A 27,707-nucleotide genomic window follows, 5' to 3' on the forward strand; every position below is an offset into this window, starting at 1 on the left:
TGAAAATATGGTACCTGCACAGAGCAATGGCTCAGGAAATTGAATTCCCTCCCCACCCCCAGTTTTCAGACCTTGCTGTTCATTCAAATACTGCAATATCTAAAAGCATATACAGCTGCGGATCAGGCACAGCATTTAGGTGCAAGCTGGAGAAGGTAGGGGGCATGTCATGGGCAGGACACTTTGCAGAGCGACTAGTGTCCGGGGACGGTTCCTCCTCCCTCAGGGCTGGCCGGAACTTACCTAGGACGCCTTACCGGCTGAGCAAGCATCTCTGCTGGAGAAAACAAACTCCTCAGGGTGGTGTCATGGAAGGCCACTCCCCCTAGTGTCCCGCTGGGCCTGCCCTGACCCGAGGGGCTCACAGAACACCAAGCTGGGTTCAAAGCCTTGACCCAACAGCCAGCCTCTCCCTAAAGCTCATCAGAACCCTCCCGCTGCAAAGATGCGTGAGATCGAACCTTGTCCGAGGAGCATGTTAAAGTCCCTTCACTGGGTTTAAAACATTCACCAGAGAAAGAAGACGAGTGAGGGATGACAGATGGGAGGGGGCTTGTCTCCCGAGGGTTTGTAGCTGCAGAGGGATGGCGTGATGGAGGGATGCAGGGGCGGCCCAGCTGGCAGAGGTGGTGCCTTCTCAGGAGTGGCCTTGCTCCGCTCTGTAGGCTGGGTCTGGCCAGCCGGCAGGGAAGAGCAAGGCTCTGCTGGCCCCAGCTGAGGCGGGCTCTGGAAGGTACCCGGGGACAGTCGGGGGCAGGTCAGCGTCAGGGCAAGCAGCCAGGTTCCAGCAGAGCGGAGACTCACTCAGCAGAGGCTGATGCTTCAGGGCCCTGTTTGCACGGCCCCCTCCATGGCCTTATGATGAAGCATAGACTCATTATTTGGTATCTTTCTTAAAGAGCCTCCTCCACCCCAACTATATAAGCTTCAGACCCCCTGGAGCCTGGACCTGTCACTCACACGGCAGGCAGCAGTGGGTTGAAGGGCAGGAGGTCTGAGAAGCCTCGCAGGAGTGGGCCTGGGGCCTGGGAGGGGCTGGACCTTGGCCCTGGGTCTGCAGGTGATGCGTCTGCCCCACGCTTGATCCCAGCCCCCCCGGGGTGACCATGGGGGCCGCTTCCCCCGCAGACCCAGAGTGGGAGGCCCTTGCTGCCCACTTGTCCATCATACCGTGTTAGTCTGAGCTTCCTGAGACTGGCCTCCAGACCTGGGGGATGTCCGTGTCCTTTATTCGTTTCTCCGGGGCCTTGAACATAGACACCTGAGAAAGCCTTTAAGTAAACTCCTTTGATGAAGTTTAAAAATGACCACACATCCTTCAAAAGAGTTATGAGGATATAATGTACATACAGCAAACAACACACATCTCTTTTTTTCTTTTCTTTTTTTTAAATTAAAGTATAGTTGATTTGCAATGTCATGTTAGCTTCAGATGTACAGCGGAGTGATTCCGTTATACATACATATATATCTATTTTTTTCAGATTCTTTTCCCTTATAGGTTATTATAAAATATTGAGTGTTGTTCCCTGTGCTATACAGTAGGTCCTTGTTGTTTATCTATTTTATATATAGTAGTGTGTATATGTTAATCCCAAACTCCTGATTTATCCCTCCCCCTGCCCCCCTTTCCCCTTTGGTAACCATCAGTTTGTTTTCTATGTCTGTGAGTCTGTTTCTGTTTTGTAAATAAATTCATTTGTATCATTTGTTTTTTAGATTCCACATATCAGCAATATCATATGATATTTATCTTTCTCTGTTGGGCTTACTTCACTTCGTATGATCCCCTCTATGTCCATTCATGTTGCTGCAAGTGACATTATTTCATTCTATTTTTAGGGCAAAGAGCACACATTTTAAGTGTACAGTGTGGTGAAATTTTGTCATTTGAACACATCTATGTAACCAGCATCCAGATCACAAAACAGACCAAGGCCAGCATCCGGGAGCCCCTGTACCACTCTTAGTCTCTACCTGCCGGGGCGACCCTGCTCTTGTCTCTGCTAGCATCTCTTGGCTCTGCTTGCTTTCGTTCTTTATATAAATGAAATTATGCACTGCGTGTACCTTTGTGTCTGGCGTCTTCTTTATGTTTGGGGGATTTGTTCATGTTGTTACCTGTTGCTGTGGTTTGTTCATTCTCACTGTCGAATAGTATTGATTCCTTTTTTGGTGAATACGGTGACATACGCTGATGTGTTCCAGTCTTGATGGACATTTGGGTTGTTTCCAATTGGGGGCTGTTCTGTGCTGCGTGTGAACATCCTTGTATGGTCTCGGTGGGCATACGTGTGCATTTCTGCTGGGGACCTACCTAGGAGTAAAACTGGGATCTTAGGTATGCATGTGGGCAGCTTTAATAATTACTGCCGATCGTCCGAAATCGTTGTACCAGCTGCCTCAGTTTTGATTCTGGGATTTGCTATTACAAGGTTGTTTTTTTTTTAATTATCTGTATTAACATCTAGGAAAAACCATTCGGATAGAGATGGATCCATTACAGTGTTTGCTGAGCCTGTGAGCCCCTGATGGGGAATTAAAGAATTGTGAACTTCAGAAAATAGACCTGGATGAATATTCACTTACACACTGACCCAACCACTCACATATTTGTTCTTCCCCCAGCCACAAATATTCACTGTGGCCTCCTCCCTCCTAAGAAAGAAAAAAAGAAAGACAGAATCCTTTGTACAGTCAAATGTGTTCGTTATTTCTTGTGGCCAATAAAGGCTCTGACCAAGGAAGCCCATCTCTTTATACAATGAGGTCCATGCCGAGCTGCCTAAGCAGAATCATGGGTGCAGTAAAGTCACTTGTAAAGTGTTGAAAGACTTGGCTGAATAAAGGGGAAAGTTTAAATAAATTGACGCCCGTCTATGGAACGAGACAGCATGAATCCGCTAAAATGATATTTATGCAGAATCTTTTTTTTTTTTAAATTTTATTTATTATTTATTTATTATTCATTTTTGGCTGTGTTGGGTCTTCGTTTCTGTGCGAGGGCTTTCTCTAGTTGCGGCGAGCGGGGGCCACTCTTCATCGCGATGCGCGGGCCTCTCACTATCGCGGCCTCTCTTGCTGCGGAGCACAGACTCCAGACGCGCAGGCTCAGTAATTGTGGCTCACGGGCCTAGTTGCTCCGCGTATGCAGAATCTTAATGATAATATAAAAAACTAAAAGCAGAATATAGCATTATGTACACTGTATGAAACATTTTTAAAACTCATATTCTGTAGCAGAAAGAAAAAAAGCAAACTTGGTTTAATTTCTCTAGTTTAAAAAAACCTTTCTTCTACTTGACACCCTCTGAGCTCCCGGATTCTGTATCCTTTCTGCCCCGTGTCCGGGTGCCTCCACGGAGGGGCTGTGTGCGTGCGTGCGCGTGTGCGCGTGCGCGTGCGTGTGCGCGCCGGGCACTGCACCAGGGGCTCCGCCTGGGGTCGCCTCCTGGATTTCAGCGGTGCGTGTGGTTCGTCGCCCAGCCAGGGCAGGGACTTCACTTTCTGTGGCTTCTGTGTGGCCCCCGTGCCCGGCCCTGTGCCTTTCCACGGCCAGCTTTGGCTTAGGCGAGAGGCCTTTGGGCAGGCATTGCCCAGCCTGGAGGAGTTTGCAGAACAATGGGGGAAACGGATCTGGTATTAGGGAATCTCTTAGTGGAAAAGACCAGGTGTCAGGAAGGCCTGGAGGGTCAGTGCAGCCATGTCTGGAGGGGGGCGGTGTGCCTGGCTTCGGAGCTTGACGCTGGTCGGTGAATGGCAGGAGGTGGTCAGGTGTGCCAGGTGGAGGTGGAGAGAGAGGCCTGTCCGGAGGCTGCCACAGGGTCTCTCCAGGTGGCGTCGATCCAGGGTGAGCCCGGATCCCAGCGTTGTGTGGGGAGAGCTGGCCTAGGAAGGCTGTGTAGACGATGGACAGCACCCCACGTTCACCAGTCTGCCCCGGCTGCAGCCCTGCCACAAGCTGGGCTCCTGGGCGGTTCTCAGGCTGGACTCACTTAATGGCCAGGCTGTAACCCTGCAGTAACTGTTACTACTTAGCGACCACTTAGGAATTACTTGGTTACTCATAATTACTACTTAGGAGTTTGTGGACCAAAACCCGTCCGTCGATTGCAATGCAGTGTGTTAAACCCTGTTTGCAGGCTCCCGCTCTAATGAGGAGCTTTGAACCCACCAGAGCCACCCTGCCACGTGACGGGGACCCTTCAGCCAGCGGAGCATACCAGTAATTTTCTTCAGCATTTAGCTGAACTTCCACAGTTGGCTGTATTTCAGCAGTGAGGATTTTAAATGCCGGTTAAAATGCCCATATGGAGAAATGAGTGTGCATTTCAAATGTGTCAATTTCGTATGCGAATTGTGTGGGAGTCCAAGGCTGGGAATAAATTGGAGTGTCCAGGGATGCCAGCCAGCAGCCCATGACCTGCCTGCGCGCACGGTCTTGAGCAGGCGGGATGTGCCTGACTTTCTACCCTTCATCCCGTTGGGGGCTCTTACGGGGAAGGAAGGGGTTTCTTTAAGGACCCTGAGCATGAGGGATGGGAAAGCAGAGGGTGTTTCCCTCTGCAGACAGGCAGCACTGAGGGGCTGCCAGCTTAGGGTCCACTGTCCACACGCTTGGTTTCCTCCCAGTGTTTTACATGAATGTCTAGCACCTGGCCACGGGGGTTCTACTTGTTGGGAATTTTAATTAGAGAATTGGACAGACTTAATTACTTTCCATTCAGATTTAAAGCAAGGGGACGGATTCATTTTTCCTCATCTTTCCCAGCCTGGGCAGGGCCAACTTATCCAGGTCCGGTCTCTGCGGTTTTACCCTGTTGTCTCAAATCTCCCCTTCCTGCCCTGGGCCCCCAGCTCCGCCCTCAGGAGGGGAAACCAGGTCACTCTGTGGTTATTAACAAACAAACACAAGCCTTGTTTGGCCCCACTAAAAGGCAAAGCTTGTGGGTTTGTGTCCATGCCCTGGGACACCCGAGACAGCAGGGATCCTCCAGAAAAAGCAGGCGGGAATTGCGTTAGGACAATTGAGGCGTCTGCATATGAGAGAGATTATCAATGGCTAGATTATGTCTTTCTCGCGCGGAATTTGATTTGTACTGGTTTTGAAAAAAAAATTGGTATATTTTTTAAAAATCTAGGGCGCTGAATCATTGTTTTTCGACATCATTCTTGTATGCAAGACCCAGCTCGGCTTCCACCTAGGTAGAAATATAGATGTTTCTACCCCAAGGAGAAAATTTTGAAATGAGTCATTCTGTTTAGCCATCCTTAAAGGGCAGCATCTCTTGGTGGAAAAAGCTACTCGTGTTAACATAGTAACACGGCCTCTCGGAGCCTCAGTTTCTGCATCTGTAAAATGGGGGGTGAGGCACTAACCATATAGGCTGTTTAATCCAGTTATCTGTGCGAGTCTGTCTGTGTACAGAGGTCCCATTAGTGTTATTACTTTTTCACTGGAGACCTTGCATGTGATGCTTTCAGGAAAAACAGCTCAATTCGGAGCTCTGGGCCCTACTTCCCAATGCCCGGTCAGTTACCCATGCCACACCCAGAAGTGCCGAGGCTGGTACAGTGTCCAGCAGGAGGAAGGCTCACCCCTCCTCCCACCCCCAGGGCACCCCTAGACATGGGAGGGCAGGTAGGAAGAGAAAGGGAGGGCAGAAGGAGCTGGCAGCACAACCGTGCTGAGTGTTGAGGGAGAGCAGGGCCCCTGATGACCCAGCATCTAAAGAGAGCTTGCAACGGGCCAGGTCCTTGGAGACGGAAGGTAACGATGGACTGGTAAGACCCGACGTTGTTGGTCGATTCCAGAGGACACTGCTGTTCAAGTACAGGGTGCGGGAGATACTTCCCTGTTGCTTGGAAATCAAACAGCTCAACCGACTTCAGGGGTCTTACTTGACTGTGAGTCTACGGCGGTCTCTGGATGGACAGTTTGGCCTGGGGCGGGGGCGGGGGGGCACTCACTTCTGGAGGAAGGGGTGTGTGATGGCAGGAGTTTCACCTTCAGAGGAAGCCCAGGGCACGGCGAAGGGTGGGTGAGATCAGGCATCACGGGGCAGGAGCTCCCCGTGGGTCACCAGGATGCCTCACCCACCAGGAAGGGGCGAGGGTGGCAAAAGCGGAAGCAGGAGAGTGGTGTTCAGGGCGGGGGCACCCAGCTAGCGGGCAAGGTGGGGCCCAGGCTCCGCTCTGGTCTCCCTGTGAAATGCAGGCGGTCCCTGAAATTCCCTTGAAGTTTATTTAACATGTTAAACACAGCTGGAGGGTTGGAGACAGAGCTGGGCAGAGGGCAGGGGCTGCAGTCACAGGGCAGAGCTGTCGGGCCCTTGAGGCAAGGCCCGGCCCAGCCGTCTTTGTGGGTGAAGTGTCCGCGTACCCCCCGCCTTGTCTGTCATCTCCCTCGGCTGTCTGTCCCTAGTCAGACAGTGGGACATCACTGCCTTCCGAGATGTTCCCTCGTGGGTCCCACAGACGTTCTGGGCGTTACTCTCAACCCTCCTTCTAGCCTCCAGGACTGACACATCTGGTCTGGCCTCACGCCTGGGCTCACATTTGCTCTTATCTGGGTCTTTATTTTTTCTTTTTCTAAGTCAGGTTTATTAAGGTATGATTTACATACAGTAGCATTCACCCTTTGGAGGTGTACAGTTCCATAAATCTTAACAAAGGCATATAGTCATGTAATCCCCAGCACAATCAAGATATACAACAGTTCTCTCCCCCCAAAATGTTTCATCCTGTCCCTTTGCAGTCTCTCCCCTGCCTCATCCACAGCCCCTGGCAACCTCTGTTATGTTTTCTGTCCCTGTAATTTTGCTTTTCCCAGAACATCATGTAAATGGCATCATATAAAGTATGTTTAGCTGGGATTTTGGAGAGAGAAAGAACAGGGTCCCTTCAGTCCCTGGAAGGAGGTCAGCCTACTATCTGCACCTGCTCTAACGAGAACGTGCAGACTCTAGTCAGGCCTACGAGGAGATCACCTGGAAGGCCAGCCTCGCTGCAAAGGGAGTTGTGATGTTGGCAGAGATTTGTTGAGCATTGGCTACGTTCCCTCCTTAAATCCCCGCAAGAGTCATAGGATCGGTATTGTTATGATTGGGTATCTAGGAGACAGAGGCTCAGAGAGGTTCAGTAATTCACTAAAGTTGCTCAGCTGAGATGTGAGCCCAGTTCTGTCATCTTCACTATTTTGTGCGGTTCTTGAGCCGAGCCTTAGACAGATGTTACTTACTAGTGACAGGTAAGGCTCTGGCACCTGATGGGTGGTGGTGGGTAGCAAGGCGCCTGGACCCATGTCTCCAGTCCCTGTCTAGGGCCGGGGGGCTTCCTTCCAGGTGAAATAATTTGTGCCTCGGACCCTCCCTAGGAGACGCGTGTGTTGAGGCGTGACGGGCAGGGGAATTTGCACCCTGCTGCAAGCCTCCCTGTCTTCTGTGTTGTACGTTTGCAAGGCTGTCACCTGAGGTTCTGCAGGGGGGAGGGGGTGCTCCAGGGACCATGGGCAGCTCCCAGCAGGCAGCCCCTTGCCGGGCTCATACCCACACAGAGCAGGTGGGGTCACACTCACCCCCTGCCCGGGCCCGGCCAGGCCACACCAGACAGGGGAGAGGGTGCCCACCTTGGAGAAGGCAGGGGCCAGGGCTGTGGGGGAGTGAGGTCGCCCGCACAGATGGCAGTGTGGACAGACACGGTACCAGAGGCTGCCCCACTGCACATGCTGGCCAAGGGGAGGGCTCAGGGAAAGGACAGTATCGCCGTCCGGGGACCAAGTGCCACTAAACCTTATGGGTAATGGGTTTTCCATCCCCTGGGTAATAGGAGACACCAAACAATGAGGACATTACTTAGTGAGTCCCTCACCTCCGTGGCCCCATTCAGCAGACTTGGAGGAAGGACATTGCCCAGCATTGAGCCGTGTGTGGACTTAATGGGGCTTCCAGCTAAATCTTCCATCAAATTTACGGCTGTGCCTGTCTCCTGACCTTCCCGCTCTCCCACATTCTTTTCGGAAATGAAGCTGTGTGCAGGCTGGGTGGTGTCACTTCCCCGGCGTCGGAGATATACAGCTGTGGGCCCGGGTTGAGATGGTGGATTTAATCAGGCTGGGTCCCGCAGTGCACCTGCCCCTAAGCCAGGTGACATTAGAAGAGCCGCCAGGGTCCAGCTGACCTGCACGGAGCCAGCGAGTTCTTATCCTGCCAGCCACACACCCAGACCCAAACCTGGCCCACCTCCCTGCTGGAGCGAGGCCTGACATCTGCTCACCCCACCGGGCCAGGAGGAGGGGTCACTGCACCAGATTCTCCCAAGAACCCCCAGCCTCCCTGTTGCTGCCATCAGCACGGGGCTCCCGGACTCACTTCTCCTTCTTCCAGCCCCTGTGCTGCTCCTCAGCGCCCTCTCTGCCCATTTCTTCCCCTAAATGCCCCCTCCTACCTCTCTGCCCATCCAAATCCGACTGCCCTTCAACTGCCTGCTCAAACATCACCACCTCCAGGAAGCCTTCCCTGATTGCCCTTTCCCCAGCAGGAAAGCTCCCCTTTCTGGGAACTGCGGGGGCACCATAGGCACTGCCTCTGTGGGGCATGCTGCCTGTTAGAATCTGCAGCTCCGAGTGGACTGTGGTCCTTGAGGGCAGGCCTGTCTCTCTGTGTCCAGCTGCCGCTGGGCCTGGTCCACAGAAGGCACCCATTATTGTGGACACCGTCCCTGTCATTGCCATAAGGCCTTACGATCAGACCCCTGCCCCAGAGAGTGAGGATGAGGATGTGGTCGGGCTTTGTGGATGCCCCACTGCGAACGGGGCAGGTTTCAGGCTCGCAGATGGCCCCTCCTCACTGCCAGGGCGCCAGCCTCTGTGTGTCTAGACTCTGAAATAACTGGCCCCACGGGAGATACCCCTGCACCTGCCTGCTCCAGCCTGGAAACACCGACCAGGCCTTTCTGACTGGCCTGGCCGCCCTCCCTCCCGTCCCTGGACGGGGCAGGCAGCTTCTCCTGCTCCTCTCTGCTCTCTTCGGGGGCAGCGTGTGTTTTCCCGGCCCTTCCCTTTCTGACCCCGTGTTTGTCTGACTGGCTGCCTAAGAGGCCTGTGGCGGAGGCCATAGCAACAGGCATCGTCCAGCGCCCACTTGGACAAACACAGCACGCGAGGCGGCTGCTGGCACAGGGTGGCTTCTAGCAGGTGGGCAGAGTGACTCAGGCTTGAGGCCTCGGCGGGGGATTCAAAATCAGATCGTCTCCGCTCCCTGGAAGCCAAGGGAGCTTTGAGTTGGAAGTACCAAACTCTCCTCGGACATGTGAGGGACGGGCGTGCAGACGTGGGCCGTGGTCGTTACAGTCAAGTAACCTCTGTTAGTACAAAGGACTGTGGGCCAAAACTGGACTTTTCTCCCTCTATAGCTCTAAGAGAAGGAAAAAGGGAAAGCACACCTGTTTACTGAGCACCTATTATGTGCCAGATCTTTCTGCGCCCGTCAGCCTGTGCTCCTCAGGCCAGCCTCATGGAGGGGGAATTCCTGGTCCCATTTTACCAAAGAGTTTAGGAAGGGGAGGGCTACGGTCTGACCTGTACTGGGGAAAGGTCACACTAGCCTTCCTGATGGTCACGAAACAGCAGGGGCAGAGTGGTGAGGCCAGGAGACTCCTTAGGGGAGCTACGACTTAGACAAGCAATAACGAGGGCTGGGGCAGGGCTGGGGTAGGTGACAGATGTGCTGGCCCCGAGCCACGTCCAGTGTGTGGACTCGGGCAGGGAGGAATCCAGGACGACACCAGCTGAACGGATGGCGGGGCCTTCACCAAGGTGGGGGGCCCTGCGAGAGGGTGCGTGGGGAGGAGATGCCAAGCTCTTTCTCTGTTGGACGTGTCACCTCCACGACGCCCAGGGCTCGTGCGAGGGATGGGCAGAGTGATCCCATGCTCAGAAGAGAGGTGTGGGCCCGAGATGCAGCTCCAGACACACATGGTGAGAGACAGGCATCCAACACAGCCATGTTTTTTCTCGGTAGGTGCCAGGGACCCTCCAGGAGAGGCCTTGAGGCTTCTCAAACGAACCTCGAAGCTGGTCCCAAAGGATCCCTGTGGTCATTGAAAGCAGGTGCCTAGAAGCCCTGTCTGAACACTCCTCCATCGCAAGTGGTGGGCAGTGCCAGCCACAGGGACCCCAGTGCGAGGGAGCATCCGTAAGTGCAGCCCAGGGGCAACCTGGGAATATCCCCGCATAGTGAATCTGGATTGATGCTCAGCCAATTAGATCAATTCCAGCCGGAGCACCGAGCCTGTGATTATAACCCTCTTAACAGCGTCCTTTTCCTTGCTGCGCTGGGTGCTGGCATTCCGAGTGGCTCGTGTGATCAGCGGTGGGGAGAGCTGCGCGTGGCCGCTCGCTGGCGCTGGCGAAGCCCAGGGCGGCCCCGTTTGAGGTTGGCCTTGAGTCAGCTCGCGCCGTGTGCTGGGAGCCTCTCAGAGGACACGGGTGCGCGCAGATCACGATGAGGCTAATCAGAAGTTTGGGTATTTAGTGGGCTGTGTACACAGCAATCATTGTTGGCAAGGGCCCTTCTCCCACAGAGGCCATTATTCCGGAGCCGGGTGCTGTTTGCCTGGTTTTGTCTGGACCACGATTTGCATCCACTTGATGGATTGTCAGGGTCGTGGGGGTCTCCTCCTGGGGAAACAGTGGAGTGGCTGCTGAGTAAACCCTTGAGCGGAAGGGGAGCGCTAATACCAGCGTTTGCCCAGGTCCTCAAGAGGGCTGGGCTCCTGGCGCGGCGCTCCATCAATACGACAGGCGGCTCCGAAGCTTTGGACGTGCGTTCACAAGCCCCTTTCACTGCTCGCTCAGACAGGGACCCGGGAAGCCCACTCCCGGGCGGGAGAGGCCAGACGGCAGCGGTCAGGCGCAGCGAGCAGGACCTGGCCTGCGGGCTCCTGGTGTGCGGACAGCTCTGGGGGCCGCGGCTCAGTTCAAGTCTGCAGGTGGTCCGGAGTGGCCTTCCTCCACTCCAGCCCCGGAGGACCCCCTAAGCCCCTGCCCTGTCACCTGCCTCCATCTGTCTGGCGGGCTGTTGTCAAGAGCCTCCAGAGGGGGTGGGGCAGGGGTGGGAGCCGAGGGCTTTGCTCACTGTGGGGAAGGCCCCCCCCCCGACCCCCCTCCGCCGGGATAAACGCTTTCAGTTCCAGCGCTGTGCTGTCTTTTTTGGCGAGGCAAGAGGTGTTTGGGGTTTCGTTTTGGGTGTTTTTCTGGGGCATCTGTGACGCCTGGTGGTGATTCGTTTTTCTCTCGATGGGACATCGTGGCCGAGCATTAGGAGCGAGACCCAAAGTTTTATCACTTACTTTTCATTGCCTTTTCTCCTCTTCAGACACAAAAGACTTCGACCCTAAGATTCAGGGCAGGGCGGGCAGCAGACACAGACCACAAGGCCACGCTCCCCTAGGCAGCCTCCTGTTCAATATAGATGCGCCTGCATTTGGGTTTGGTTTGGGTGTGGAGGGTGGTAAGATTTTTTAAATGGCAGTTTACATTCAGAACCATCAGGGATTTTCTTTCATCACAGTCAGAACTGTGTGATACAAGTTGATTATCATCAATGATGCCCGTTTTCCTGGAACGGGCTTCTATTCAGAGTTGCCACTTGTTAGGGGTCCAGCTCAGGGCTGCAAGTCACCGCTGGAGTCTGGGCTCCACTGCGGGGCTCAAGGTGACCCAGACGAGCCAGTAGTGGAGAGTGACCTCAGTTCTGGATCCTTCTTTCCAGAGACCCCAACCATTCCTAGGCCTGTCAGTTAGCAGTGACTTCATGGTCCTCATTCTCTCCATTTACTGGTAAAATGGAGGCAGTTGAGCTGCCAGCCCAGCTCCAGGTGGGGACCAAGTTTCCTTGTCCCTGCGGCGGGGAGGGTACAGTGAAGAGGGGCCAGGCTAGGTGGCTGTGAGGTCCAGGTGAGGTCATTAGGTCGGGTCCCCAGGGGAACAGAAGAACGCATCTTATACCTGGTCCTCAGGGGGCCACAGAGAAAAAGTCTCTTCTCGTTCAGCCCTTTTCTGGTCCTGCCTATCACAAAAGGCTGTTGAGTAAAGATCTCAAGGTACGTGGGGGCTAGTTTAGCCTGTTACGATGTTCCAAGGGAGTTTAAATGGCTCTTTCTTTGCATCTCATCTGTCCTACCACCTCGTTAGCCCCCTGAACTAGTCCTTAGAAGATGGTCGGCAGGTAGAGGTGGAGAAAGAATACTGCCCACCTCAGAGGGTGCAGGTTTCCTCACCCGAGGAGGGAATGAGAAATCAAAACACCACGTGAATGTAAAATCTAAAATGACAAGACTTTTTGAGAAAAACAACAGTCTTCAGGATCCAGGGCCAGGCACAAGATTTGGACACCAAAAGCATGACTTGCAAAAGGACAAAAAACAAACAATAAATTGGACCTCACCAAAAATTTAAAAGTTTGCTCTTCAAAAGACCCCGTGAAGAGGATTAAAGCTACAGACGGGGAGAAAATATTTGCAAACCACGTCTCTGACAAAGGACTAGTATCTAGAACATATAAAGTGCTCGCAAAACTCGACAGTAACAAAAGAAACAATCCAATTAGAAACTGGGCAAAAGACATTTCACCAAAGTGGATGTGTATAGATGGCAAATAAGTACAAGGTACTCAAGCTAAGAGCGCAGTGAGATTTCACTGCCCATCTATCAGAACAGTTAAGATAAAAAGTTAGTGACAACCCCAAATGCTGGTGAGGTTTTAGAGCAACTGGATACATTGCTGAAGGGAAGGTAAAGTGGTGCAGCCACTCGAGAGGAGGGTCTGGCAGTTTCCTACCAGATTAACCATGTACATACCATATGATCCAGCCATTGCGCGCTTGGGCATTTATCCCAGAGAAGTGAAATTTTAGGTTCATGCAAACACCTGTGTCTGAATGTTTCTAGCAGCTTTATTTGTAATAACGCCAACAACCCAGGTGCCCTTCGGTGGGTGAATCAAGTGTGGTCCATCCGTACCATGGAATACTACTCAGCAATCAAAAGGAACACTTTCTTGATATTCACACTAACTTTGCTGAATCTCTGGGAAAGGATGCTGAGTGAAAGAGCCCATCCTCAAAGGCTACAAACTGTACAATTCCATTTAGGCAAAATTTTTGAAATGACAAAATGTTAGTGATGGAGAACAGATGAGCGGTTGTCAGGGTGAAGGACAGATGTGAGGGCAGGAGGGAGGTGGGCGTGGTTGTAAAAGGGCACATGAAGGATCCTTGTGGTATTGGGGCCGTTCACCGAGGTGGTGGATACACCAGCCTGTGTGCGTGCGTGCACACACACACGCATGAGTACCAGTAAAACTGGGAGAATCAGAAGATGGAAGGATGGTATCATTTTCAACATTAGACTCCTGGAATGGGGCCCCCTCTTCCCCCGCACCCCCGTGGATGACCAGCACCAGACCCCACCGAAGCCCCGTCCCCTCCCGACCCTGCAGGACTGTCCTCCTCCTGGCCTCTTGCTTGACTATGCAAATTCTAGTCACCTGCTTGGACTACTTAACCCAACACTCTACATGGGCTTTTATTAAAGTATTGTCCTGTTGTGTGTGTCTTCCCCAGCCCACCCCACTGAGGGTTGAGGGGAGGGAAGGGAAGATTTGATCTCTTGGCTCTAGTCCCAATGACCTCAACTTGGCTTTGACCTCTTGAATGTTCTCCTGGGTCACAAGGGGGAAGTTTGTTTCAGGAGAGGTTTCAGCAGGTAGAGGGTGGGCTGGAGCCCCGCCCCCAGCCCAGGTCTGGGAGGGCTGAGGTCTGGGTCGTGGACCCACATGGTCCATTCAGTGTTGGTTTTGTGACCCAGGGAGCCAGGAAGGCCTTGTGGGATGTTGGGCAGTGCACAGGCCTCTATTTGCACGTTGGGGAAGTGGGTGCGTGAGGCCTGCTGCGTGCCTCGCAGCCAGCAAGGGGCCGGCACGGGGAGGGTTCTCGTGCTGGTCTAGAACTAGACCACTAGTGCTAGCGGCAGCTTCCTACCGCCTCCTGACCTGGGTCCTGGCACCGGAGAGCTTTCTCCTGCTGCTGGCTTGGTGGGAGGCCAGGGCTCCAGGAAGTTAACCCCTGAAACCCACAGCTGTGCCTCACGAGTGGCTGTGGCAGAATTGGTGTATCAGTGCCCAGCTCCCTCCCCCTCGGTCCCATCTACACTGCTCCCAGAGCGTCCCTGCCGTGTTAAGCCTGGCTTCCCGGGGGGTAGGAAGTGTGCTGATGCCCTGGTTAACCTCCTTGCCTTGCTTGTCCCTGGCGTCGTACAGGTGGCCTGTCACCTCCAAAATAAACCCCATGGACTCACGTCCTTGTCTCTGCGTCGACTTCTGGGGCACCCAGACCAGAGGGGGTTGATGCTGCTTCTCCAGCAGGCACTGTGGACTTGAAGCCAGGTGGGGTAGCCCACCACTGACAGTGGGGCGGGCCTATCCGCCATGCCTCAGTCTCCTCCTCGTGTGCAAACGGGACCCTGACCCCTGCCTAGCCCAGCTCGTGCCACCCGCTCACATAGTTGTTGTTATTATTATTATTATTATTTTGGCTGTGTAGCATGTGGGATCTTAGTTCCCTGACCAGGGATTGAACCTGCGCCCCTGAAGTGGCAGCGTGGAGTCTTAACCACTGGACCACCAGGGAAGTCCAGTGACTAGTTTTTTAACTAAAGTGTCTTAGAGGGACCGGCTCAGATATCTCAGTAGCCCAGCCTGTCCCCAAGTAGTTTGGGAGGAAGTCTGAGTTGCCACAGCTTCTAGAAGCTTCTTTTTCATGTTTCTATTTTAATTTTTGCTGATGGATGGAAGTAGGGGGGAAAGGTGGGCTCAAGGCAAATTCAGCTCCCCAAGAAAGGGAGAGTAGTTTTCAAAACGCGGTGGGCCTGCCCCTCGGCTTCCCTGCCCCGCCCGGGGTATGTGTGTGGCTCGGGACAATTAGGGTTCTTGCTGGGTGCCCATAGACCCCCGCCGCCGCTTCGGCCGCCGGCCGCGGAGCCTGTCTTGAAGGATATTCTGAGAACCGGCTCCTTTCTGGGAGCATTTATAAGAGATTTCTCATGGCTCAGTTCCCCTATAGAAAAGTGGGGATTGTAAGTCTTGCATAGCTCAAGAAAGAAAGTGAACGGAGTGAGTCAGAGCCAGGCAAGAATAAGTTAACAGTATTCATGGCAGCGTCTTGGGAGGAATTACCCAAAAAAGAAAGAAGAAAAGCTGAACACAAAACCAACCGAAAAGCAAAAAAAGAAACCTTGCAGCAGACTAAGAAAAGATGGACAGGACACATCCAAACTCCTGGACCCAAGCCGTCCAACAAGGGGGCCGACGTTTTTGTGGGTCTCTGGATGCGTTCGGCCTCCTTAGCCCAGGCCTTTGTGGGCCCCGTCTGGGGGAATATTTAGCAAAGCTGTTTCTTTTGCATAAACCCAAGTAATGACTGAGCCTAAGGGGAGAGGAATTGTGTGGGGCTGACAGCAGAGTGATTTAACGAGGGGCCACCTGACCCCCTGCACCTCCCGGCATCCCCTGCAGAATAAATTCCCGTCCTTGCTCAGCCTGCTGCATGTTAATCACCGCAGAAGGCTGAGGCCCAAGGGAGGCCCACTGTGGGGACAGAAGTCTTGAAAGGGGTGGCCGGGGTCCTCCTGGGGCTATGCAACAGCTCCAGCTGAGTTGGGGGCGTCACTCAAGTTTCCTTTCTCTTGACCGCTGAAAACCCGACTTGCCAACAAGGGTGTGAGTCTTACTTCTGAGCTTCATTTGCCTTCCTGGTTCTTCCCAAGCATTTGCTTGCTTCCCACATCTGTGCGCTTTCTTTTTTTATTTATTAAAAAAAGTTTTTTTTTTTAATTGAAGTAGAGCTGATTTACAATGTTGTGTTAATTTCTGCTGTACAGTAAAATGACTCAGTTATACACATATATACATTCTTTTTTTACATTCTTTTCCATGATGGTTTATCCCAGGAGATTGGATATAGTTCCCTGTGGTCTACAGTAGGACCTTTTTGTTTATCCGTTCTAAATGCTTTTCTTTTTTTTTTTTTTTAATTTATTTTTAAATTTATTTATTTTTGGCTGTGTTGGGTCTTCGTTGCTGCGCGCAGGCTTTCTCTAGTTGCAGAGAGCGGGGGCTACTCTTTGTTGTGGAGCACGGGCTCTATGAGCGCAGGCTTCAGTAGTTGTGGCACGCTGGCTCAGCAGTTGTGGCTCGGGGGCTCTAGAGTGCAGGCTCAGTAGTTGTGGAACACGACCTTAGTTGCTCTGCGGCAAGATCCTGGTCTGGATCTTCCCAGACCAGTGCTCGAACCCGTGTCCCCTGCCTTGGCAGGCAGATTCTTAACCACTGCCCCGCCAGGGGAGTCCCTCTAAACGCTTTCTGATTGCAACTCATTTTCCTTATTTTTTAAATGCAATCTTGGTGGCAGATATCCGGCCTTTTAGGAAGGAGAGCTTCTTGGTGCCCACGTGATGGCTGGGTTGGCCAGGGCTAGGTTTTAACTGTGCCTTGGAGGCCTTTACTAGCTCTTAGAAGCGCCTGCTCTGTTCCCTCTCCTGCATTCTGTTCCCTTCCCTCTCTTTCTAGAGCACCAGTGCTGCTGGGTCAACCCTTACTGCCAGGGGGTAGGGGCTAGGGGCACCGATTTCCATGGTTCTAACCTATGGATTGGGTAGGGATTGGAGGGGGAAGAATTTCAGCATCATCAAGAGACCGCAAATGAGAGAAGATGGCTAGGGGGTATCAGCTGGTTTCAAGCCCACACAGAGAAATCCACACTCCCTCATTTTGCCGCTTTCCTCCAGAATAAGCCCAGTTCTGCTTTCTCGGCCTCGGTGGGCCCCTCCCTGAGGGCGTGGCTGGCAGTGGGGGAGGGGACTCCCCGGCAGGGGCTCTGGCCCCTAGTCTGTGGACCTCTCACAACCCCCACCCCAGGCTGTCCTGGGTCTCTGTCTGCTGCGATGCCCACGGTTCTCTCCTCTTGGGAAACTGGGAGGAAAAGGACAACAGTAACGATGAAAAAAAACCCTGAAAGTGCAAACTTGGCTGTAAATATGGAGCAGAAAAGTTTTGCTTGGACTCGGCACTGAATGGATGTGTGGAAGGAATGGTCCAGTGCTGGGAGGGGGAGAGGGGAAGTTAAGCATTTTCTTTTGAGAACCAGGATGAAAATCTAATCAAGAAGAAATATGCTTTTCTGACTAAGTGTCTGCGAGAGAGGATGGGCCTCAAGGAAGCGGAGGTCTGGGAGGCCAGGCACACACCCCTTGCTTTCCTCTTTGTAAAATAAAGGATTGGATCCCCCTGTGACTGCTGAGGTTTTCCAACAGTGACGTGTCGATATATACAAAAGGCTCTGAAGTCAGTACTCCTTGTCTTTCTCCTGGTGGGACAGATGGGGCTCTGCCCTCCCGTGATCTGGATGAGGAAACCGAGGCCAGGAGAGAGCGCACGAGTGATGGCAGGAGGCTGAACCGTGGGCAGGCTCTAGGGATGTGGTTCAACCTAAGAACCTAGCTAAGAGTTACAATGTCTGCTTTTTTCCCCCGTCTCCACCCCTCCCTCCCTGTGGGAGTCTGGACAGGTGGGTTCCCAGATCCACCTGGTCCTGTACCTCTCAGCATCAGCTGTGGCTCAGATTCCTCCCTCCCTTCCTCCCATCCTCCTCCCAGCCCTCCGTCTCTGTCCCCCACTGAGGACCACCTGGAGGCAGCTGCCACCCCGCCGCAGACCTGGTCCCAGACCTCATGGAGCTGAGGCTCAGTGGGAGAGTCTCTGGGGAGTCACGGGGCTGTTTGGGGTCCAGAGGGGCCCTGTCTTCCCTTCCCGAGCTGGTGTGGGGCGGGCAGGGCTCGGGCAGAGTCTCGAGAGAGGCGTGTCAGCCAGGCAGACCAAGCTGGGGCAGGGCGTGTATTTACAGAGGCAAGGGAGGTGGCCTTCCTTTTTGAAGGATGAGACTTTCAAGGCGGGCTCTAAGATGCCATGGTTACAGCTTCGCAGTTTCCAGGACAAAATTGCACTCCAAACCGATGGCATTTCGTCCCCTTCCGTCCTAGGTGGCCTGGGATCAGGAGGGAGGGAGCCTCCACCTGGGGGCTGTCCTGTGAGCAGAGGCCCCGGAAACAGGAGACCAGGACTCTCCTCTGTCACGATACCCCAAGCGAGGGCGCTCCCCCCCCCCAGCACCTCTCCCACGATGCTCCGCCGCGCACCTCTGAACCACAGATGCATCCAGATTTGCTGATCTCGTCTGCCTCAGCCTCAGGGGAGGAAGCTCCCTGAGTTTATTTCCTGTGAGCGGAAATAGGGCTCCATCCTTTGGCTCCTCAATCTTTCTCCCTGCCCGGAATATTTTGGAAAAACAAACAAACAACAACAACAAAGGAAATGGGCTGTCAGGCTTTGCCATTAACATCTGTGATCTCAGGAAGGCAGGTGACGGCTGGAAACTTCGGTTTCCCTGTCAGTACAGTGAGTGGGTTTGACTGATAATCTCTTAGGTTGAACTGATAATATCTTTGGTCCTATACATGTATACTTTGATTTTGTCTTCAGGGTCCTCAAATTTTATGAGGCTTTTCTCACTCAGTTTCATGAAATCGTCTGGTAATTCCACCCAGCGGAGTGGCATTTTGTTTTCAACGGCAATGTCATGTCCAGTTAGACTGGTCCTCGTGCCGATCCTTGGGATTTCTACCTCTCCAGCCTCCACTCGCTGTTCAGAAAAGTAAATGCAGTCTTATTTTCCCAATGAGGATCCCTTTACCTGTCGCGTTTTCTTACTGTTAATGCACGATGCACTTCCCGTACACACCCCCTCCTTCCAAATTAGAGTAAAATGGAACGGCATGATGCACTGCTAGAGTAGATTTAAAAAAAAAAAAAAGATTATGATAAAGAAAATCATTCCATTCCTGTGAGTTTGGGATTATATTTTCCCTAGACAGTTGCCGTGTTTACAGAGGAAAAGAAATGTCTCTGTAAACGTAGGTTGTATTTACAGTGAAAAATAAATATCGAAATAAATGTCAAGCTTTTAAAACTGGAGCACTGGCAGAAGTCCATGCAAATGGATGGACCCGAGGGCTTCCCTGACTCGGGGTATGCGTTCCCAGATTTGCTCTTAACTCTGGGGGGTTTGTCTTTCTCTCCCCAGCGCCGAGCCTGGCTTTAGGGAGGGGAAATGAACAGTGAAGGAGCAACCACTACGGGCTTGATATTTTACACAGAGAGCCTCATTTCCTCACCACCCTGGTACTACTACTAGTCTTTAGATGAGGCAGCTGAGGCTCAGAGAGGGAAAGCAACTTGTCCCGAATCACACAGCCAGCAGTCGGTGTAGCCGGCTGTCTCCCCAGCCCAGATGGAAGGGCGAGCGGCTGGACCAGTGCATGCTCATGCCCTTCTAACCCAGATCCAGGGCAACGGCCAGCTTGCGGCACCTCCAGAGGTGGGGCCGAATGGAAGGGTGTCTGGTGAGCAGGGCAAGAGTCTCTCTCCGCTCCCTCTGGCCTGGGATGCCCAGCTGTGTACACGTTTGTATCTTTTCACTGAACGCCGGGGCCTTAACTGGAACCTCTTCCAGCCGGCAGGCCGCCTACACACCCCCCATGACAGCTCTTGCCTGCGGCTCACCGTGAGTGAAACTGCAGCTGGGCCTCATTTGTGCCTTTGAGTTTTACAAGCGGGCATCTCGGTGGGAGATGGGTTTTGCAGATCCCTGCGATATAGAAGTAAACACCCTGGGATAGGAGGGAAAACACATTTCTCACTTTAGGGGTTTGCTTCTGAGGGCTTCCTTTTTTGGAAATGTGTCCTCTCTCTCTCTGACACACACACACACACACACACACACACACACAGACACACACACACACTATTTCTCAGGCTGCAGCTGTGGAAGGCAGGCACCGGAGGATGGATTGGTCCCCCCGCCTTCCCCGCCCTGAGCATGCTCCTGGCTGGACCAGCGTGGGACCATCACCCCCCTGGGTCCTGGAAGGCCTCTTTGGCTGTGTGGCTGCAACTGGCAGTAAACTGAGAGCGATTGTGTGGCCACAGCAGACAGGGGAGGCTGAGCGCTTGCAGCCTGGGGACCCGCTTTCCGCTCAGGGCCGGCTTGGACCTGGACATAACGGGGCCTCGGTTTCCCATGTGCTCGACAGGAATGCCGGGGCCCACGTTGCCTCTCTCTTGTGGCGGCTGTGAGGGTTAAGTGAGGTCCTGGATGAAAATATGCCTTAGAAATGAGCCTGCCCGGGGAGCATAAACGCAGGCTGTTTTCCTTACTGGTGTCCAGCCCAGGTGTGGGCCCGCAGTGAAAAGTCAGCGCTTCTGGGAGGGCCAGGGACCCTTTGTGGGGTTTTGTGCCCCGACTGTGTGTCTGGCTTGTTGAACGCCAGCTGCTGAGCTCCAGCTCCTGATTTCCTGGATCTGGGGTGATGCCCGAGTGTGTGCATTTCTCGCCTGCTCCCAGGGGCCACCCTGAGAACTGTGGGCCAAGCGTGCTTCGCTTTGGGTTCCAAGTAGGGCCGGGCAGATGCGTCTGGGGAGCTGGACGAAGGCGGCTTCTTTGCTGCCCCCGCTGCCACTCGAACCCCTTCCCCCATGTCCTGCTGCTGCTGCTGCTGCTGACTTTTCCTTTCCTGTCTTTTCTCGTTCCTTCTTTAACGGACTGTGCCCCTTCAACCGGTGCTCTCAGACTTCAGCGTGCAGACGAATCACCCCCAGGATCCTGCTGAATTTAGCTTCTGAATCCGTAGGTCAGCATGGAGCCCAGGAGGCTTCACTATCAACACACACCAGCTGATACCAAGGCTGCCAGTTGGACCACACTTTGAATAGCAGGGCCCAAGACAGGCGATTTCCAAGTATCAACGTCACTTCTAATTGGCAAACCCAATTGTCATGGTCTCCGTGAACGCAAAGCAACTCACCCACTAGCTTGGTGACCCGGCGCACAGGATCTGAGCGAGCGCTGCCTTGGTCTCCTCTCTGTGCAGTCGGGAGGATAAACCCAGTCCCAGGAGGGTTGTGTGGATGAAACAAGATGAGGGGACATTGCTACGGCCTTGGAGGCTTTGGATGAAAATTAATTGCTGTCCGTCTTTTGACTCAGCCCTGGTAAAACAGCCAAGGGATATGGGTGGCGATCGTTGTATCAAAAAAGTGGGAGGTGTGTTGGCTGGTTTGCCCAGGATGGTGGAGGAGGCCCCGGGGGAGATCCCCGCACCTGCTGACCCCCAAGTTCAAGTTCAGCGTCGTGCCTTGAGAGTGATGAGTAAAGACCCCTCAGAGCATCTATCTGATCACTCAAATCCCTTTGGACTTTTCAAGAATTTGAAATCACTTTTACTTTTCTTTTTTAGGTCAAAAAAAACCCAGAGGCTTTTTGCCTGACAAGTATCCATCTTAGCTTTGGGGGTTTGCACCAGTGAGTTCCTCTTCACACATCCACACACTTACCCTCACCCCCATTCGAATCTGTAAACAGTTTTTAAATGTGTGTTTTCTTTCAAAATAAAGCCACTAAAGCTTTACCAAGATGAGCCGCTGACATGAAATCCACATTTGGCAAGCCTCTGTCATCTGTGTTTTACTGAGTGTAGACTATTATAAATTAAGTGAAGTCACTATGGGTTTTTTTTCCCCCCAAATGGTTATGGAAGTTGAGCTGCTCCCAAGTAAAAGATAAATTATGGCTGGATGTAAAGAGGCATCATTTAAAAAGTGTCAGGATACAATTGGGTTCTTAAAAACCACATAGAGCTGCTAAATTCACATGAAAATTGAGTGGTGAGGGATTGCCCAGGGTGACGGCGTCCTTGGCATTGATTTATCCCATCTGTTTGGCCAACCCGTTACTTCAGGGCTCAGGTGGAGACGCAGCATCCTCCAGGAGGGTCTTCACGGCCCCAGCCCCCAGCTAGGACCTCTGCAGAGCACCGGAGAGCAAGGGTCTGCCCAGACCCCCGGGAGGAGGGTAATGTGTGCAGAACCTTACTTACTTCACCAATATTTTGTATTGGAGTCTAGTTGATTGACAAGGTTGTGTTAATTTCTGCTGTACAACAAAGTGACTCAGTTATACATATATGTACATTCTTTTTCATATCCTTTTCCATTATGGCTTATCACAGGATATTGACTACAGTTCCTTGTGCTCTACAGTAGGACCTTGTCGTTTAGCCATCCTATATATAATAGTTTGCCTCTGTTCATCCCAAACCCCCAATGCTTCCCTCCCCCACCCCCTCCCCCTTGGCAACCAAGTCTGTTCTCTGTGTCTGTGAATCTGTTTCTGTTTCACAGATAGATTCATTTGTGTCATATTTTAGATTCCACATATAAGTGATATCATGTGGTATTCATCTTTCTTTTTCTGACTTACTTCACTCGGTATGATGATCTCTAGGTCCATTAATGTTGCTGCAAATGGCGTTATTTCATTCTTTTTTATGGCTGAGTAATATTCCATTGTATATATGTACCACATCTTTATCCATTCATCTGTTGGTGGACATTTAGGTTGTGTCCATGTCTTGGCTACTGTGAATAGTGCTGCTATGAACATGGGGGGGGTGTGTGCATTTATCTTTCTGAATTATACTTTCGTCTGGGTTTATGCCTAGGAGTGGAATTGCTGGATCATGTGGTAACTCTATTTTTAGTTTTTTGAGGAACCTCCATACTGTTCTCCACAGTTGGCTGCACCAGTTTACATTCCCACCAGCAGCGAAGGAGGGGAACCCCACTTCAGAAAGGGGACCTCAACCACGAGCATGCCACTTATTATTTATGATCAAATCCTTGTGGTGTCATCTTGAAGGTTGATTTGAGGCTGAATTGAACCACTTCTGCCTCAGTAAACTTTTAGGCTGCCCACAATCATTTGGTATTGTAAGTTCTACCGTGATCAAAATCTCTGTGCCCGCACTTTTCACCACTTAGGTTTTTACCCTGGAGTAGAGGAAAGAGGTGGGGTTGCCGAGTTGAAGGGTATGATTCTTGAGATGTATTTCCAAATTATTTCTAGCAGTCATTTCCAACACAGTGCCTCGAAATGCCCTCTCTAGCATTGGGTATTCTCATTAAGAAAAAAATCTTGCTAATTTTTTTAGGTAGGAAATAGTATTATTTGATTTGCAGGACACCAAGCTGTTTTTGTCTCTTTTTTCAACAACAAAAGAAGAAAGTCCTTGCTTAAGGAAGCTTTGAAGGTTGTAGAGACCCAGCCTGGTGGAGTGTTGCTGGAACCCGCTCACGCCAGCTCGAGGGAACCAGTTCTGCACGTTTCCCAACTCCCGGTTGTGTGGTCACTCCTTGGTAGCTTGAATTCAGCCACGGTGAGAGCCTTTACACTGCAGAAATTGGCAAATGATGCAGACCAGGCCTCCTCCCTCCCCTCACTCCGAGAACTGGTTGCTAACATTATCAGCACTGCAGCCATTTAACATGTGGCTAGAGAGGGCTTGCTGAGAAAACACACGATAGTAAGAAAAGCCTGCTGTCTAGTTAGAGAAGGAGGAGTCTGGTTAATAGCAATGGACACTCTGCAATCAAGGGCTGGATCTTTGCAGCCCTCCTGGTCCCTACGTGGGAGAGAACGCGTTCCCTTCAGGCTTGAGTATTCAAGGAAGGAAGATTTAGAGCTTAAGCCAGATCTCCGAGAGCCCGCAAAACACGGACGAAGGAGGAGTGAAGAGTGAGAGGTGCGGCGTGTTTGAGGGGCTGTCAGGAGGCCCTCATTTCTTGTCACGGGTGAAGGCTCACGTTAAAATCCCAGCTGGTGCCGTGAACCTGCGCTATGACATCAGCCAGGGCCCCTCGAGGGTCCGTGCTGCCCAACCCCCGACGTCCCTCTCGGGGCTGGACCGTGGTGGCGGGATGCTGTGTTTCCCGGTCGTGGCATCTGGTTCCTATTGCGTCAGAGGTTGGGTTTCACCGTCCGTAGTCTGCAGCCCTCATGATTTCAAAGGCAAGGCTTAATTGGTCCCCAGTGCTGGGCTTTTTTCCATCTCCCGAGGAGAAATGAGTTCTGTTGTCATGATGGATGGAAGAGGACAGGTGGAGCTTGCGAGTATATTTGGAAGTTGCAGAAGGGGTTCATTTTGAGACTCTGTGTGTAAGACACGGTTCAAGCTGGGGCCCGGGAAAGGAAGTGACACCCAAGGAACGGACGGCAAAGGAGGGATTTCTTGAGGCCAGCTCTCCGTGGCAGAATTGGGGCCAGACAGCCAGGGGGAAGTATTCAGGTTTGGGCTTGGTTTGGTTTCAACAGGCAATTCAGGGTCACTTTAAACTGGCCCCTGGCCTCTTGGTGCTGGGTGCTGTGTGCTGGCGGCCCTCCCCGTCAGCGGCCTCAGTGATGGAGCTGGGATCCAGCTCTTGGGTCTGGCCATTCCCAGAATCTTCTGCCCTCGATCCTTTGACTTTGGCCCGGGAAGACAGGCTGGCTGAGGATAAGAGTCCCCCAGCCCTGGTTGGGTTTAGGTGCCTTTCCTTTCTTCACGTCTGCACGTTGTCTTCACGGGCAGGGGACGCAGAGTCCGTCCACACTGGAGAAGCTCAGAAGCCCGCTCCTTACACGCCCCAGAGCTGGCAGTAATGCAGGGGGAGGGGAGACATCCACGGCCCGTGATGCTCCTGCTTTCTGCCCACTTCTTTCCTGTCTGCCCCAAATTTGCTCTTCCCGAAGGGTCCAGAGGGGTTATGACAGAAGAACCCACGGGAGAGGGCAGGAGGGAGACGGGCGTGACCGAGGAGGTGTCGGTGGGCCAGGGAAGCAGGGGCTCGCTGAGTGGGGGCGTCTGTAGGGGTGGTGGGAAGGGAGGGTGGGGAGCATTGGAGGGCGAGGTGCACGGCAGCCTCGACCGTGACGCAGGGGCGGGGAGGGGGCCGTCCTCTGCCCACCTCAGTCCCGGGGGTGGGTTCATCCGTGGGGAGAGCCGTGGGCAAGGGCACAGCCCTGTGAGTGGTGCCAGGAGTGGCCATGAGGATGGGTGGCGGCCCTGCCTGCCTTGAGATCCGATGCTTCTGGAAAGTGAGGCTTTCAGGAACACCAAGCACCGCCCCTTCCTGCAGGACACCGAGACGGTTGAACGAGCTTCCTGTAGGTAGAAGCCATTCGTTCGTTCGTTCTTCCTCACCCCCTGAACACTGACCTTGCCTTCCAGCCAGATGCTTATTTCAAACGTGACCCCTTCAGACTGGAAGTGCAAGGGGCCTGGGCTGTGAGGGCAGGTCCCTTCCTGGCTCTCCTTGTGACCTCGTGACCTCTGGGTTTTGCTTCTTGAACCATCCAGTACAGAACCACACGCCCGCCCAGCACCTCCTGGGTGCAGGACGGGGTGTCCTGTGAATGTGCACAGCTGTTGTCAAGGCCCACGGCCCCTTGGCATCCCCCGGGGAGCTTTCAAAAATGCTGATGTCCGGGAGCCCACCCCAGAGGCTCTGTTGGCCAGAGCTGGGCTGGGTATTGGCATTTATAATTCCCTGGTGTTTCGAATATGCTTCTAGACCCTGCGATCCCCTGAGGCTGAGGAACAGGGGGCAGAGGGGTGATGGCCTCCCTACCATCGGCCCCTCTGCCTGGGCCCTGGCCCGGCGGGGAGGGTGGAGTCTGCGGCCGGCCGGGAGGGGGCCCGGGGAGGATGGAAAGTGCCCGCAGTGCAGGCTCTCCCTCAGCCATTAAAGTTTATCGTCGCCGCAGACAGTGATTGAAAAAGGCTTTTTGCAGGACTGAAATGTGAGCAATGAAACTTGCCGGCTGATACAGACACAGGGCACTTATCTCATAAAAATATCCTCCGTGTCAAAAGGTTTCAGTAAATGCGGCTGGAAGTATTAGCGGTCGTTTCTGCCAGCCTCAGGCTCCCCCAGGGCCCCCACGAGGGGCTATAAAAGGGGGCTCAGTTCCTGCAAAGGAGGAGGGAGGGAAAGAAGGAGAAGGGGAGGGGAAGCTCAGCCTTGCCTGCTGCCGGCAGGGAATGCGCCGGCCCCTCGGTACCCCCGCAGTTTAATCGGGTAGGTGCTCTCTGCTCTCCCTTGTGTATCCTCCAGTTGCCAACTTCGACGGTGACAGGGCCGCTCCCCCAGGGGCAAGTGTGCCGACAGCCAGCTAGGGCGTGAAGTTCCATTTGTGTGAGCTCACTGACCTCCCCCAGTGACCCTACAAGAGAAGGAAGTTACATAGGCTGAGCCTCCGAGAGGTTAAGCAACTTGCCCAAGGTCACACAGCTAGTAAGTGGCAGAGCTGGGATTAGGAAACCAAAACCCTCCTCTTTTCTGGACACCCAGAGCCAGGGATGAGTTCTCACTCTGTTTGGAAGCTGGGTCACTGCCAGAGGCCCAGGCTGATCTGGCCAGGCCTCTGCCCACCGCCCCGGGGCTGCTCCAGGGCCTGGGCTTGTGGCGCAAATCAGGCTGAGGAAAGATTGCCTGTCTGCATCTGGGGGCTCTTCGGCGGGAACACAGGTTTTCAAGGCGGGCTCAGGAGCGACCCATCATGATGCTGAACACACTCTGTGGTGTAGGGGCTTGGCTCAGGTGTGGCTGTCCCCTGGGGTCACCAGGGACTGCTGAGGAGTGGGCTGCATCCACCCCCATCCCAGTCCGAGTGTCTATCCAGGTGTCAGTGCCCCCCGCCCGCCCCTCGCTGGGCTCCAGTTACCTCCTGAGCCCACTGCTGGCTTGGACGGAGGTGTGCGGTCCAGAGAAGGGCCGGGACTTCTCTCTGAGAAGGCAGCTGTGCTAACCGTGGGCAGGGCCCCTCACCGCCCAGCCTCCCAAATCGGCATCCACTGGGAGCCAGGTCAGGCCCTGGGCTCGGGCAGCACAGAGGGAGTGGGAGAGCCTGGGCGCATGGGTCCAGTGGGAGGTCAGGGGCTTGGGCATGACGGGGGCTCCTGAGCCCTGACCCAGGGGAGGCGAGGGTCCTGTCTGCACATGGGTTTCCCTTCTCCTGGCCCGCACCCACGCGTGGGTGATGAGGCCCGCTGGACCCTGGGGTCAGCCCTCCTCCCGGACAGGATGCCAGGCAGGCTGGGTCCAGAGCAGAGCACCCAGGACCCAGGCCAGCAGCTCACAGGCTCGGCTTCAGAGTCAGAAAGCCCGAGGGGCCAGGTGAGCAAGAGACAGCTCGGACAAGAGCCTAGCTTCCTGGCTCCGGCTCTGTGCCACCCGACCCCCCCGCCTGTCTTTACACACTTGCCTTGTACGACTTTCTCACTGAGGGTTCCAGCCACCACCCAGATCACAGCCTCTTCCAAGAGCTGTTCCCCAGCTCAGGCCTCATTTCTACAACTAGTCCCTGGACGTGCCCTCCCCGCCGTCCCCATGGTCCACGGCCATCTCAAACTCAGCAGGTCGGAAACCACCCGTTTTCTGGCTCTCAAAGCAGCCTTTCTCTCCCGTGTCTCCTTGCATAGTTGGGGACACCACCACCCACCTCAGCCCCAGGATGCTCGACTGGACCTGTCTCACTCTTCACTCACCCCCGCACCCTGCAGCCCCAATCCTGCCGGCCCTGCAACCTGCACTGGCCGTGACCTGTCCCCTCTCTGCCCCCCGCTGCCATCCCTCCAAGGTTAGGTCTGCTGCTCAGTCCGTCTCCTGGCCTCCGGCATCTTCCTGTACACAGCCCACCCTCTGCGCCCTTGGATGTCAAAT

The 27,707-nt window shown here is 53.6% G+C and overlaps 1 protein-coding gene across 3 annotated transcripts in view; it reads left to right on the forward strand.

Annotated features, from left to right (window-relative positions):
- GLI2 (GLI family zinc finger 2) overlaps window positions 1–27,707 on the forward strand; it is a 245,708-nt gene that overhangs the window by 134,121 nt on the left and 83,880 nt on the right. The gene's annotated exons all lie outside the window — the stretch shown is intronic.

This window comes from Balaenoptera musculus, chromosome 7 (genome assembly GCF_009873245.2).
Source record: "Balaenoptera musculus isolate JJ_BM4_2016_0621 chromosome 7, mBalMus1.pri.v3, whole genome shotgun sequence".
NCBI classification, from domain to species: domain Eukaryota; kingdom Metazoa; phylum Chordata; class Mammalia; order Artiodactyla; family Balaenopteridae; genus Balaenoptera; species Balaenoptera musculus.